Here is an 8,087-nt window from a genome sequence, read left to right on the forward strand (position 1 = left end):
CGTCTATATGTCTTTGTATTTCTGCTGTTTTTCTAGGGTTTCGATTATTTAATTATTTCTCTTAATATTTCTGTCTATTTGTCCTTAATTCTGGCGTTAATTGCTGACTAATTTTACTTACCCCAAAATTAGGGTTTTTGAAATCTTTATTGAGATTTCAGTCTTCCCTTTCTTGTATGCTATTGATATTTCCTTATTTTGTTCGATATACCTGTTCTCATTATTTCCTTACCTTATTTGATCTTGTACTTGACTATTGATTGATTCTGTATCTTAGTCTAAATAGTACTCACCTGATTATATGTTGCTAATTGATTGAACTCCGACTTTGATTGATTTTAGAGTTATTCCAATTCCTTATTTGTGTAAGACTGATTCATTACCTTGTTTATCTACCCAGTTGAGTACCATTTAAACCCCTTCCCCACACCCTCCAGAACAGGACTCGAACTCTCTGATTCTCACTACTAAAAACTTAAGCTCTCTTGCTCTCTTGTTCTGATTTCTGTGCTAAGTATCTCTTGATTTTGGCCAGCTGAAAGCCAAGGCCATAATTATTCTGGAACCTCATTGTTGTGGTATACTTGCATGCTTTCTCACTTAACTGGTATGCCCCAACCTTTGCAATTTCATTTGCTATGCTTTGCTTGACTAGCCTGTTTCAATTCTCAGCATGATTCTGTCCTTCACATGATTATGTGATTCCATTTAGTAACACTGTTAACTTAGGAATAATTTGTTTCGAATAATATGAATCCTTTTCATAGCTTAGCCTAAGGTTTAAGTTATCTCATGCATTGTTTGTTAATTCTATACCTGTTCTAAACTTTGCACACTAGACATGTAATCAGTAAATTTTATTGCTTAACTCATATGCCCTGCCTGTGTAATTCATATGTATGACCAGTTTAATCATTTCTACCTAATTGTTTCTGTGATTAAGCCATGATTGTCTTAGGTACTAGCATGAGTATTTAGCTTAACTAGACTTCAACTTATCTGAACTACGTGTTTAAGCATGAATTATGTATGTTTCCTTGGTGCAGTTCTGCCTGCAACTCTAAGTTCTGAATCCTGTTCCTTCTAAAATCCAACTATTTTTAAAACCTTCCCCTTCTCTCTTTTATACACTCTTAGTCCCTTAGGTTCTCAACCACCCCAGTGTGAGCACTGCCTAGGGTCCACATGAGACTCTTTTGAACTCTGACGCACTGGGGGCTGGTTTTCCAATCTCATGAACTCTTTTCTGAATGTGTGGTTCTGGTTTGAGCATTGCCCGGGGTCCCTGAGGCCCTTGGAAACTTTGACACACTGGAAGCCTGGTTCTAATGTGTTGTGGATGAATCATTGCTATGCTTCAAAACTGTTATGTGGGAAGGCCTGGTCCCCAGGCTTATTTGGGCCTATAAAGGCTCCCTATAGTGTAACTGATACCCTTATGTAATTTATTCGGCTATTATGGTTTGTAATATCTCTGTAATAACCGATTTGGGGATATTTAGTAAAGATGGGGGGTTCTTATATCTTTTGTTAAAACTGGGCAGAAATCCTACCTATAGGATTTAATTATGCTGATTGAATTATGTGAGTATTATACTGTGTTTAGAAATCCTGCCTATAGGACTTTCATGATCATCTTGATGTTGTATTTTACATTTGCATACTAGAGATCTTGCTTATAGGTCTTTCGTTCAATTCTGTACATTAAAATCATGTTCATAGGATCTATACATGTTTTCAACAAATGTGCATTAGCAAGCATGCCTATAGGATCTTGTTGTTTGAATTAACTGTTCTTCCTGGCAATCTGTTTAATTTCTGCCTATACATAGTTAATAGATATCATGCCTATAGGATTTAAATCCATTCAAACTTAAAAATCATGCCTATAGGGTTTAAATCAATCCAGCAATAGATATCATGCCTATAGGACTAAAATTAATTTCAAATTTAGAAATCATGCCTATAAGGTTTAAGTCAATTCGGTAATTAGAAATCATGCCTATAGGATTAAAAAGGAATAAAATCTATCCCTGCGAGTTAAAATTAGTGCTACACCCAGAAACCATGTCTTAGGTCTGTAATTAATAAGCTCGTAAAAATCATGCCCAAAGGATTCTGTTGATTGATTCTGAATTCAATCTCTATTGTCAATCACTTAGACAACGTATCTGTAGGACTTAACAATGATTCTCGATCTAAATTGTGACATATTACTGCCTAAAGTGCCAGATTCATGCTGGATAAAATCAGTAGGCAAACACCTAGGTCTTAATTCCAGCCTTAATAAAACTGCCTTTATACTCTGTTTTTTTTCTCACGTAGATATCCTGCCTATAGGATTCCAAAGTTAACGAAGTTTGATGATACAATTGCGTGCATTTGTTGCCAATGTATGGAGGTCAATGTGAGCCCATACTTGTTCTTTATCTGAAAGTCCTATTTGTTTTTGTTTGTCGCCTAGATTTCACATTTTTAGTAACATAGGTTGGTCTAGAACTATCCCAAATAGAGGTCCTAATTCCTCCAGGGCCATAGGTAAGGGACGGGTAGTGCACGCATAAGGAACGAGCTAGAAACTACTAGAACGCTTAAGTAACAACTTAAAGATAGTAATTGGGTAGTAAGGAGATGATAGTATGTGCGCTAATTATATGAGTAAAACCCCGACCAGAGGGAGTTACAAAGTATTGCATGGAATGATCCTATAGGCTAAAAAACTTAGGAACCCCCCCCCCCCCATTATACTCCACTTTAAAATAAATTGAATACTGTATTTGTCCAAATTGTTTTCTTCCCTTTTTAGACTAATTAGCTTAATTTAAGTTCGGTCGGGACCCACCATTGCGAACCTCGAGGAGTGCCTAACACCTTCCCCTCAAGGTAATTTCGAGCCCTTACACGATCTCTGGTGATGTAAACAGGTTATATGAGTTATTTGCTCTAGGTGCCCTAACGCACCTTAATCCGTTAGGTGGCGACTCTTCCAATTCCAATTCCCTGCCCACTCAGAAAGAATTTGTCCCAGAAATGTCGAACCCCGATTTTGCGAGAAAAAGGGGGCGCGACAACGACCTGACCGGTCGTTTTGAGCATTTGCACTTCACTCGGATGTTTGAGGGCATGAGTAGATCCGTATGACGTATTATGACTTATGTAAATCGTCGGTTTTCATTTTCAGGTTATTCGGAATTGATTTGGAAGAATGATTCTCAGCTAGGAGCTTAAATTTGAAAGGTTTGACCAAGTTTAACTTATTAGTAATTGACCTCCAATTGGATTTCTGATGGTTCAGTTAGCTCCGTTGGGTGATTTTGTACTTAGGAGCGCGTCCGGATCGTGATTTGGGGGTCCGTAGTCGATTTCGCTTGAAATGGCGAAAGTTGGAATTTTGAAAAGTTTGACCGGGAGTGAACTTTTTGATATCGGTGTCGGATTCCGATTCCAGAAGTAGGAACAGGTCCGTAATGTCAAATATGACTTGTGTGCAAAATTATATTTGAGGTCAATCGCGTGTGATTTGATAGGTTTCGACATCGGTTGTGAAAATTTAAAGTTTCAAAGTTCATTGATTTTGAATTGAGCCTGAATTTGAGTTACAGTTATGGGATCGGGCTACACGCCATAGCAGATTATTGATTATGCCTTCATTGGATTTTTATAGCGCATGGGCTAAAAGGAGCCCATCCGAAGTCTATACACCCCCAGTGAGCGCGGATGATACTATTGAGGGATGGATTTCCCTAGACATGGATTTGTCAGAAGTACTGATATTATTTAGAGTTGGATTTCCCTGGACATGAATTTGTCCGAAGTACTGATACCTGGAGATGGATTTCTCCTCAGGGTTGGATTACCCTTGTTCCTCGGTAACGGTTGACTTGAAGTCAGTGTTGTTTATATATATTCCGAGATGGATTTTCCTGGACCGGATGGCCATATGTGGTACTGAGTGGTTGAGCACTTGAGAGTGGGAGCACACGATGAATTTTCGTACATTTCTGGCATTGAGATGTAGAGTTTTACTGAGCTTTATACTTTACATTGTTCGGTGTAGAACTTTTCTTTACTATCAAGTTTAAAATATTGAATTGCCAGCATGCCTACTTTTCCTACAATTTAAATGTGTTACAATTGCTGAGGTTTAGTTCATCACTACCTCTTAGTCCAATGTTTGGACTTGTTACTTACTTAGTTGGTGTACTCACGTTACCCCATGCACCTTGTGTGCAGATTCAGGTATCTCAGGCCACGGTAGCGGCTGTTGACTATTCCAGATGCAGATTTCACCGGAGATAACGAGGTAGTTGCCTGACGTTCGCAGTTCCGCCTTCTCCCTCTTTATCTTCCTTCTAGTATACATGGGATATTTAAGACTATTTTTTGGTCTAGTTGTGTTTCGGAACAAGTGTAGTATTACTCATGACTTAGTTACACCCGAGGTCGGGCTTGTATTTTTTCCGCTTTTGTTTGGTTTTAACTTTATATCTTTTATGGAATATCAGTTGAAAATGGTATTATTTAAGCTTTAAATGAAATGTTGAACTATTTTGAAAATGTGTCGATCGATAGTTCATTGCCAACTACCCTTACTACCTCGAAGCTTCTGTTCCAGCCAGCTCGAGGCTCGGTTTTGTGATAGCTTTTGGTTTGCATTTCTTATTTTCTTTACTTCCGCTTAGCATCTATTTCCTAACAACTAGTATTAAAATAAATCACATATTTTTAGAACCACAAAATCAAATATAATTTTCAATACCATTTTCAATGTAAACATGATTAAATATTGAGGTGACGCAAATGCCAAGTGACGGGCGTGCGGGCGTGCACTGTGAGGATTGCGGCCTGGATCATTCCATGGCACCGCTTAGTGACTCTTTCTCGCTGATACCTGTGTAGTGATTATGTGATTTAGTTAATGAGCTATAAATCATGCTAATTATCATGTTAGGGCTTCACGCCGATACTGTTGAGACACGAGAGGTCGTTTCTTGCTGTCATATCATTATCTTCATTGATATTCTGTACTCAGTCTTGTTCATGCATACTATATCATGTCTTAGTCAAAGTTGTAGTTATTTGGCACATCATGTCATTATTTCGGGATAGTTTCTTGGTATTCTGAGCCCGTGTGTGTGAGAGTGGAGAGTTGTGACTAAGTGAGGCCGAGAGCTGTCTCCTGCCTGCCTGTCTCATAACCCTAAGGGAAGCGTAAGGGTATATACCCCCTAACCCAATCAGTACCAAGTGGGGAACATCCCTGAATCTGATGATGAACTCGTCGGTAGGGAACCATTCAAATATCCATTGAACCTGGTCCTCAGTCAGATTGTTGAAAAAACTGCACCCATCCTATAGCGTCCTTTGGTTGAGCAAACATGTCCGGAATATATGTCATTTTCTTGGGATGGTGGAAGGCTATATGATCATTCCACGGCCTTCGTGGAAACTCTTGACGGTATTGACCCCTTTGGAGATGTTCTAACAACCAAACCTGCAACAGCAGATTGCAACCCTGGAAGTATTTGTACCCTTTCTTACAGCGCTCCAAAAAGAAAGCAAAGCTGCCAATTCTTGCTCTAGGGCCTTCGCCCTCTCGATCTCAGCAGACAAATCGGTGCCCCCTGCACGTACATCCTCGAGAGCATGTCTCTGAGATCTTAATCGGGCATACTCCAGGGCTCGGTTCAGTTCAAGCTCGGTCTCTTCAGATACCTTCCTATCAGGCGCAGGTGTCGCAATTGTGACCTGGGGTAAATGCGAATAAATCTTCGCAAATTTGAAGTCTCCACATTCCTGCTGCCTTCGCAAATGCGAAAAAAATGTTCGCAAATGCGAACTTGAGGGGATCGCAATTGCAACCCCAAATCTCGCAAATGCGAAAGTCCACCCCCAGCCCCCTGCTCGCAAATGTGAAGTCTTCTTCTCAAATGCGAGGTTCGCATTTGCGAGCTAGACCTCGCAATTGCAAAGTCTGTAGCAGACATCAGAAGCACAAAGGCTTCAGCTATGACTCTACGTCCATATCCACTCTGTAGCCTATCCGAAACTCACCCGAGCCCTCGGGGCTCCAAACCAAACATGCACACAGGTCCAATAACATCATGCAAACTTGCTCGTCTGATAAAATCGCCAAAATAACACCTAGAACTATGAATCGGACAACAAATCAAATGAAATTTCAAGAAAATTTTAGAACTTCTATTTTAACAACTGAACGTCCGAATCACGTCAAACTAACTCTTTTTCTCACCAAATTTGGCAGACAAGTCATAAATATAGTAATGGACCTATACCAGGTTCCGAAACCAAAATACGGACCATGTATCAACAAAGTCAAACATTGGTCAATTCTTTAAAGCCATTGAACCTTTAAACTTTCAATATTCGACAATAAGCGATAACTCGAGCTAGAGACCTCCGAATTCGATTCCGGGCATACGTCGAGGTCACAAATCACGATACGAACCCACTGGGACAGTCAAAACACGGATCCGAGTCTGTTTGCTCAAAATGTTGAAGGCAAAATTTCATATTTTATCAATTTTTAACATAAAAGCCTTCCGGAGAAACACTCGGACTGCACATGCAAATCGAGGAAGGCTTAAAGAAGCTATCGAAGGCTTCGAAATATAGATTTAAGGTTTAAAACTCTAGATGACCTATCGGGTCATCACACCATACAGCGTCGAACTTCCTCTGAGTCTGTGGGAGTCCAACAACAAAATCCATAATGATACGCTCCCACTTCCACTCGGGAATTGCTAACTTCTGAAGCAAACCACCAAGTCTCTGATGCTCGTACTTAACTTGCTGACAATTCAGACACCGGGCTACATATGCAACTATATCCTTTTTCATTCTCCTCCGCCAATAATGTTGCCGCAAATCTTGATACATTTTGGTGATACCTAGATGAATAGAATACCGGGAACTGTGGGCCTCTTCAAGAATTAATTCACGAAGCCCATGCAAATTAGGAACACAAATACAACCCTGCATCCTCAGAACATCATTTCCTACCGCAACCTGCTTGGCACCACCGTGTTGCACCATGTCCTTAAGGACAAGCAAATGAGGATCATCATATTGTCGCTCTCTGATGTGCTCATACAAGGAAGACCGAGCGACTGTGCAAGCTAGAACCTGACTGGACTCCGAAACATCTAACCTCACAAACTGATTGGCCAAAGTCTGAACATCTGCAGCTAGTGGCCTCTTACCAACCGGAATATATGCAAGGTTGCCCATACTCACAGCTTTTCTACTCAAAGTATCGGCCACCACATTGGCCTTTCTAGGGTGATATAAACTGGTGATATCGTAGTCTTTCAACAGCTCCAACCATCTTCTCTACCTCAAATTGAGATCTTTTTGTTTGAACAGATATTGTAGGCTATGATAATCAGTTAATACCTCACACGACACACCGTAAAGGTAGTGCCTCCAAATCTTCAGCGCATGAACAATGGCTGCCAATTCTAAGTCATGACCAGGATAATTCTTCTCATGAACTTTCAACTGCCGCGACACATAAGCAATCGCCCTGCCATCTTGCATTAATACTGCACCAAGTCCAATATGATATGCATCACAATACACCGTGTAAGATCCTGAACCTGTGGGTAACACTAACACTAGTGTCGTAGTCAAAGCAGTTTTGAGCTTCTGAAAGCTCAACTCACACTCGTTTGACCAGCTGAATGGAGCATTTTTCTGGGTCAGTCTGGTCAATGGGTTTGCTATGGATGAAAACCCTCCACGAACCTGCGATAATAACCTGCCAAATCCAGAAAACTCCGGATCTCTGTAGCTGAAGTAGGTTTAGGCCAATTCTGAACTGCCTCAATCTTCTTAAGGTCCACTTTTATGCCTTATGCCGATACAACATGCCCCAGAAAGGCAACTAAGTTTAACCAAAACTCACATTTTGAAAATTTGGCATATAACTAACTATTTTTCAAAGTCTGAAGCACAATCCGAAGATATTTTTCATGCTCTTCTCAACTGCTGGAGTAAATCAATATGTAATCAATGAATACAACCACAAATGAATCCAGATAGGGCTTGAACACTCGATTCATAAA

The sequence above is a fragment of the Nicotiana attenuata genome, unplaced genomic scaffold (assembly GCF_001879085.1).
Source record: "Nicotiana attenuata strain UT unplaced genomic scaffold, NIATTr2, whole genome shotgun sequence".
Taxonomy (NCBI): Eukaryota; Viridiplantae; Streptophyta; class Magnoliopsida; order Solanales; family Solanaceae; genus Nicotiana; species Nicotiana attenuata.